This window comes from Salmo salar, chromosome 11 (genome assembly GCF_965601325.2).
Source record: "Salmo salar chromosome 11, fSalSal1, whole genome shotgun sequence".
In the NCBI taxonomy this organism is placed as follows: Eukaryota; Metazoa; Chordata; class Actinopteri; order Salmoniformes; family Salmonidae; genus Salmo; species Salmo salar.
Genome location: NC_138301.1, coordinates 117050513 through 117057927, shown reverse-complemented (window position 1 = coordinate 117057927; position 7415 = coordinate 117050513). Strand labels below are relative to the sequence as shown.

The window sequence follows — 7415 nt, the reverse complement described above, 5'->3', positions numbered from 1 at the left end:
CCAAAGATAACCCTGAAGGAGCTGCAAAGCTCCACAGCGGAGATTGGAGTATCTGTCCGTAGGACCACTTTAAGCCGTACACTCCACAGAGCTGAGCTTTACGGAAGAGTGGCCAGAAAAAAAGCCATTGCTTAAAGAGAAAAAAATAAACAATCCCATTTGGTGTTTGCCAAAAGGCATGTGGGAGACTCCCCAAACATATGGAAGAAGGTACTCTGGTTAGATGAGACTAAAATTGAGCTTTTTGGCCATCAAGGAAAACGCTATGTCTGGCGCGAACCCAACACCTCTCATCACCCCGAGAATACCATCCCCACAGTGAAGCATGGTGGTGTCAGCATCATGTTGTGGGTATGTTTTTCATCGGCAGGGACTGGGAAACTGGTCAGAATTAAAGGAATGATGGATGGCGCTAAATACATGGAAATTCTTGAGGGAAACCTGTTTCAGTCTTCCAGAGATTTGAGACTGGGATGGAAGTTCACCTTCCAACAGGAAAATGACCCTACGCACACTGCTAAAGCAACACTCCAATGGTTTAAGGGGAACCATTTAAATGTCTTGGAATGGCCTAGTTAAAGCCCAGACCTCAATCCAATTGAGAATCTGTCGTATGACTTAAAGATTGCTGTACACCAGCGGAACCCATCCAACTTGAAGGAGCTGGAGCAGTTTTCCTTTGGAGAATGGGCAAAAATCCCAGTGGCTAGATGTGCCAAACTTATAGAGACATACCCCAAGAGAGTTTTTTTGTCTTATTTCTTGTTTGTTTCAAAATAAAAATGATTTGTCATCATCAAAGGGGTAGGTATGTTGTGTAAATCAAATGATACAAACCCCTCAAAAATCTATTTTAATTCCAGGTTGTAAGGCAACAAATTAGGAAAAATTCCAAGGGGGGTGAATACTTTCACAAGCCACTGTACATACCTCTTAGGTTGCAGGATGGGGGCGGGTGTAATAGTGGGGGTTGGGCCTGTTGCTCTGCTCATGACCTGGGCATATGTCCTGCTGTAATGTTGAGGTCCTTCTGTTATCTGTTCTATGTGTTCCTCTCCCTCCTCCTTCAGTACTGTTATCTGTTCTATGTGTTCCTCTCCCTCCTCCTTCAGTACTGTTATCTGTTCTATGTGTTCCTCTCCCTCCTCCTTCAGTACTGTTATCTGTTCTATGTGTTCCTCTCCCTCCTCCTTCAGTACTGTTATCTGTTCTATGTGTTCCTCTCCCTCCTCCTTCAGTACTGTTATCTGTTCTATGTGTTCCTCTCCCTCCTCCTTCAGTACTGTTATCTGTTCTATGTGTTCCTCTCTCTCCAGTTCTCTCACCTCAGTCCGTAGAGCAGCCTGCTCTCTTAGACAGCTGTCCATCTCCACCTTCTGCCCTCTGGGTCTTGTTGGGCTGGTCTCTCTCTCTCTCTCTCTCTCTCTCTCTCTCATATATATAAGGAATCATATATATAAGGAATAGGGTGCCATTTGTGACTGTACCCTAGATTCCTGATACCCACATTCTAGATTCCTGATACCCACATTCTAGATTCCTGATACCCATATTCTAGGTTCCTGAAACCCATATTCTAGAATCCTGATACCCATATTCTAGAATCCTGATACCCATATTCTAGATTCCTGATACTCATATTCTAGAATCCTGATACCCATATTCTAGATTCCTGAAACCCATATTCTTAGTCCCACATCACATGGTGAGACACAACCCTCTCGACATTGCAAAACATTATTAAGCATATTTATTGGATGTAAATAATACAAATATATTGAGTTTCAGTCTAAGCATACCTTTATCAAACAGCCACTTAGAAGCATCAACAAATGTAAATAATAATATAGTTATAGTCAACAGTAAACTACATTGTGCTGCATGTCTAGCCAAATATGAACAATAATCTACTCTACTAATCTGTCTATTCAGCTCTTTAAAAAGATCTACAGGTTCTACATCAGGCCAACAGCGCCACTTAGTGGCCATGCTGAGGAATAACTAGTGGGAGAACAGTCTGTGGTATTGTACGTGTACGTAATGTGAAATTCAGTGGTGGATACTGTGTGTTAGTGCTTCAAGAGTGGTAGAGTGACGTGCACTGTCATAAAAAGGTTATATTCAAAACAAAATGGTTCTTCGGCTGTCCTTGTGGGAGAACCCTTTAAAATCCAAAAGGGTTACACGTAGAACCATTTCCATAGAGGGTTCTTTGTGGAACACTTACCAACACCTTTTTTCTTAGAGTGTACTGGATTAAGTGAGGAGGGCTGGTCACCTCTGGGTAAGGGAGGTGACATCCTAAGTCTGAGGGCTGATGTGTGTCCAGGCCACAGGGCATCTTTGGTTGGCTCAGTAGGTTCATTTGCTAAATTGCAATTACTTCGCTACTATGGCCTATTTTATATATATAAAAAAAAAAATGTTTCACCTTTATTTAACCAGGTAGGCCAGTTGAGAACAAGTTCTCATTTGCAACTGCGACCTGGCCAAGATAAAGCAAAGCAGTTCGACACATACAACAACACAGAGTTACACATGGAGTAAAACAAACATACAGTCAATAATACAGTAGAAAAATCTATATACAGCATGTGCAAATGAGGTAGGATAAGAGAGGTAAGGCAATAAATAGGCCATGGTGGCGAAGTAATTACAATATAGCAATTAAACACTGGAATGGTAGATGTGCAGAAGATGAATGTGCAAGTAGAGATACTGGGGTGCAAAGGAGCAAGATAAATAAATAAATACAGTAGGGGATGAGGTAGTTGGATGGGCTAATTTACAGATGGGCTATGTACAGGTGCAGTGATCTGTGAGCTGCTCTGACAGCTGGTGCTTAAAGCTAGTGAGGGAGGTATGAGTCTCCAGCTTCAGAGATTTTTGCAGTTCATTCCAGTCATTGGCAGCAGAGAACTGTAAGGAAAGGCGACCAAAGGGAGTGTTGGCTTTGGGGATGACCAGTGAGATATTCCTGCTGGAGGCGTGCTACGGGTGGGTGTTGCTATGGTGACCAGTGAGCTGAGATAAGGCGGGGCTTTACCTAGCAAAGACTTATAGATGACCTGGAGCCAGTGGGTTTGGCGACGGATATGTAGTGAGGGCCAGCCAACGAGAGCATACAGGTCGCAGTGGTGGGTAGTATATGGGACTTTGGTGATAAAACAGATGGCACTGTGATAGACTACATCCAGTTTATTGAGTAGAGTGTTGGAGGCTATTTTGTAAATGACATCGCCGAAGTCGAGGATCGGTAGGATGGTCAGTTTTACGAGGGTATGTTGGGCAGCATGAGTGAAGGATGCTTTGTTGTGAAATAGGAAGCCGATTCTAGATTTATTTTTGGATTGGAGATGTTTAATGTGAGTCTGGAAGGAGAGTTTACAGTCTAACCAGACACCTAGGTATTTGTAGTTGTCCACATATTCTAAGTCAGAACCGTCCAGAGCAGTGATGCTGGATGGGTGGGCAGGTGCGGGCAGCGATTGGTTGAAGAGCATGCATTTAGTTTTACTAGCATTTAAGAGCAGTTGGAGGCCACGGAAGGAGAGTTGTATGGCATTGAAGCCCATCTTGGAGGTTAGTTAACACAGTGTCCAAAGAGGGGCCAGAAGTATACAGAATGGTGTCGTCTGCATAGAGGTGGATCAGAGATTCACCAGCAGCGAGAGTGACATCATTGATGTATACAGAGAAAAGAGTTGGCCCGGGAATTGAACCCTGTGGCACCCCCATAGAGACTGCCAGAGGTCCGGACAACAGGCTCTCCGATTTGACATACTGAACTCTATCGGAGAAGTAATTGGTAAACCAAGCGAGGCAATCATTTGAGAAACCAAGGCTGTTGAGTCTGCCGATAAGATTGCGGTGATTGCCTTGGCCAGGTCGATGAATACGGCTGCACAGTAATGTCTCTTATCGATGGCGGTTATGATATCGTTTAGGACCTTGAGCGTGGCTGAGGTGCACCCATTACCACCTCTGAAACCAGATTGAAGGTACGATGAGATTCGAAATGGTCGGTAATCTGTTTGTTAACTTGGCTTTCAAAGACCTTGGAAAGGCAGGGTAGAATTGATATAGGTCTGTAGCAGTCTTTTAAGCAGCCTTTTAAGAGGGGGATGACCGCGGCAGCTTTCCAATCTATGGGAATCTCAGACGATACGAAAGAGAGGTTGAACAGGTTAGTAATAGGGGTTGCAACAATTTCGGCAGATAATTTTAGAAAGAGAGGGTCCAGATTGTCTAGCCCGGCTGATTTGTAGGGGTCCAGATTTTGCAACTCTTTCAGAACACCAGCTATCTGGATTTGGGTGAAGGAGAAGTGGGGGAGGTTTGGGCGAGTTGCTGTGGGGAGCGCAGGGCTGTTGACCGGGATAGGGGTAGCCAGGTGGAAAGCATGGCCAGCTGTAGAAAAATGCTTATTGAAATTCTAAATTTTTGTGGATTTATCGGTGGTAACAGTGTTTCCTAGCCTCAGTGCAGTGGGCAGCTGGAAGCAGGTGCTTTTTTGAGTTTGTGCTACAGGATGCAAATTTCTGCTTGAAAAAGTTAGCCTTAGCTTTCCTAACTGCCTGTGTACATTTGTTCCTAACTTCCCTGAAAAGTTGCATATCACGGGGGCTGTTCGATGCTAATGCCTTATCTCCTCACACCATTTGCACACACTGTATATATAGAGTTTTTTTCTATTGTGTTATTGACTGTACGTTTGTTTATTCCATGTATAACTGTGTTGTTGTTTGTGTCGCACTGCTTTGCTTTATCTTGGCCAGGTCGCAGTTGCAAATGAGAACTTGTTCTCAACTGGCCTACCTGGTTAAATAAAGGACTTGTTCTCAACTAGCCTACCTGGTTAAATAAAGATGACATAGAAAATAAAAAGGTTAATGTTCTGATGAATGTTGCTCGATCTAAAAGACATACAACTCCAACAGGGTTGACTAGTAGTCACACTCAGAGCCTGTAGATTATCAGACATTAAGCTGGTTTCAGTAACTTTGTTCTAGACAGACGGACGGACGGACGGACAGATAAAAACACATACACACAGAGAGCGAGAGAACGAGAAAAGAGAGAGAAATAAATGGACAAAGATAAAGAAAGAGAGAAAACTCAAGACTCCAGTTGTATTTTTTACAAGTTTTATTCTCCGCTGAAGAAACAAACAGCCTTGTATCTTCCACCCTCTTGACCTTAACCTGGTTCCAGATCTGGTCCTGTTATCATAAACCTGGTCCCAGATCTGGTCCTGTTATCATAAACCTGGTTCCAGATCTGGTCCTGTTATCATAAACCTGGTTCCAGATCTGGTCCTGTTATCATAAACCTGGTTCCAGATCTGGTCCTGTTGTCATTGACCTGGTCCCAGATCTGGTCCTGTTGTCATTGACCTGGTTCCAGATCTGGTCCTGTTGTCATTGACCTGGTTCCAGATCTGGTCCTGTAGACATTGACCTGGTCCCAGATCTGGTCCTGTTGTCATTGACATAAACCTGGTTCCAGATCTGGTTCTGTTGACATAAACCTGGTTCCAGATCTGGTCCTGTTGTCATTGACCTTAGCCTGGTTCCAGATAAGGTCGTGCCGTCTCCGACAAGGCATTGTCTTACATCAGATAGTGCGATGATTCTGTCTGCATTGACTGGTTGAGGACTGCATGTCGTCTAGGAATGAAGCCACCTGCCGCAGGACAATGGCAACAAGAAGTTGTCATGACAGCATACACAGGTCTGGGACCAGACTAAGTTAAAGCCTGGTGTCAACCACCCTGTTTCCCTCTGAAAGCACAAACAGGTCTGGGACCAGACTAAGTTAAAGCCTGGTGTCAACCACCCTGTTTCCCTCTGAAAGCACAAACAGGTCTGGGACCAGACTAAGTTAAAGCCTGGTGTCAACCACCCTGTTTCCCTCTGAAAGCACAAACAGGTCTGGGACCAGACTAAGTTAAAGCCTGGTGTCAACCACCCTGTTTCCCTCTGAAAGCACAAACAGGTCTGGGACCAGACTAAGTTAAAGCCTGGTGTCAACCACCCTGTTTCCCTCTGAAAGCACAAACAGGTCTGGGACCAGACTAAGTTAAAGCCTGGTGTCAACCACCCTGTTTCCCTCTGAAAGCACAAACAGGTCTGGGACCAGACTAAGTTAAAGCCTGGTGTCAACTACCCTGTTTCCCTCTGAAAGCACAAACAGGTCTGGGACCAGACTAAGTTAAAGCCTGGTGTCAACCACCCTGTTTCCCTCTGAAAGCACAAACAGGTCTGGGACCAGACTAAGTTAAAGCCTGGTGTCAACCACCCTGTTTCCCTCTGAAAGCACAAACAGGTCTGGGACCAGACTAAGTTAAAGCCTGGTGTCAACCACCCTGTTTCCCTCTGAAAGCACAAACAGGTCTGGGACCAGACTAAGTTAAAGCCTGGTGTCAACCACCCTGTTTCCCTCTGAAAGCACAAACAGGTCTGGGACCAGACTAAGTTAAAGCCTGGTGTCAACTACCCTGTTTCCCTCTGAAAGCACAAACAGGTCTGGGACCAGACTAAGTTAAAGCCTGGTGTCAACCACCCTGTTGTCCTCTGATCTCCTCAGCTATCTCCTCACATTTACCCATAATCCCCTATGGCTCACGTCAGAATCAAGTACACTGTTCCCACGCAAACAGCACTCACAGAGCATGGCGGTACTATAGCAACACCATAGCAACATTACAGTTTAGCTGTGCCATGCTAACTCCGTGGTAAAGCCATGGCGATACCATAGCAACGTTACGGTTTAGCTGTGCCATGGTAACTCCGTGGTAAAGCCATGGCGATACCATAGCAACACCATAGCAACATTACAGTTTAGCTGTGCCATGGTAACCCCGTGGTAAAGCCATGGCGATACCATAGCAACGTTACGGTTTAGCGGCGCCATAGTAACGCCATGGCAATACCATGGTGATCCTAAAGCAACACCAAGTCAACCCTACAGCAACCTAACACCATGGTATCGTCATGGCGATGGCACTGCTATGGCAACACAGTATAGCATTATACAACAGCTCAGTAACCTGACGGTAACGGCATGGTACAGTTATATTATAATACATTAGATAGTTACAGTATTGCTTTAGGACATGTGATACGACCATAACATCAGCATATCAATATGATAAAGTCCTGATGGGTAATGAGAGACATATCTATCTGCTGGTACAGAGAGCATCACTTATTTACACTAACACACACACACACACACACACACACACATACATACACATACATACACATACACATACACACACACACACACACACACACACACACACACACACACACACACACACACACACACACACACACACACACACACACACACACATACATACACACACACACTAACACACACACACACACACACACACACACACACAC

General features: G+C 44.7%; 1 protein-coding gene across 4 annotated transcripts in view; it reads right to left on the bottom strand.

The window, feature by feature from the left end:
• Nucleotides 1-5130: 5130 nt before the first annotated feature.
• The window catches only part of stard13a (StAR related lipid transfer domain containing 13a), a 184763-nt gene continuing 182478 nt past the window's right edge, over nt 5131-7415 (bottom strand). For all 4 annotated transcript variants that reach the window (XM_082958304.1, XM_045690196.2, XM_045690199.2 and 1 more), the window contains one exon: nt 5131-7415. This exon is cut by the window's right edge. The gene's annotated coding sequence lies outside the window, so the exon portion shown is untranslated.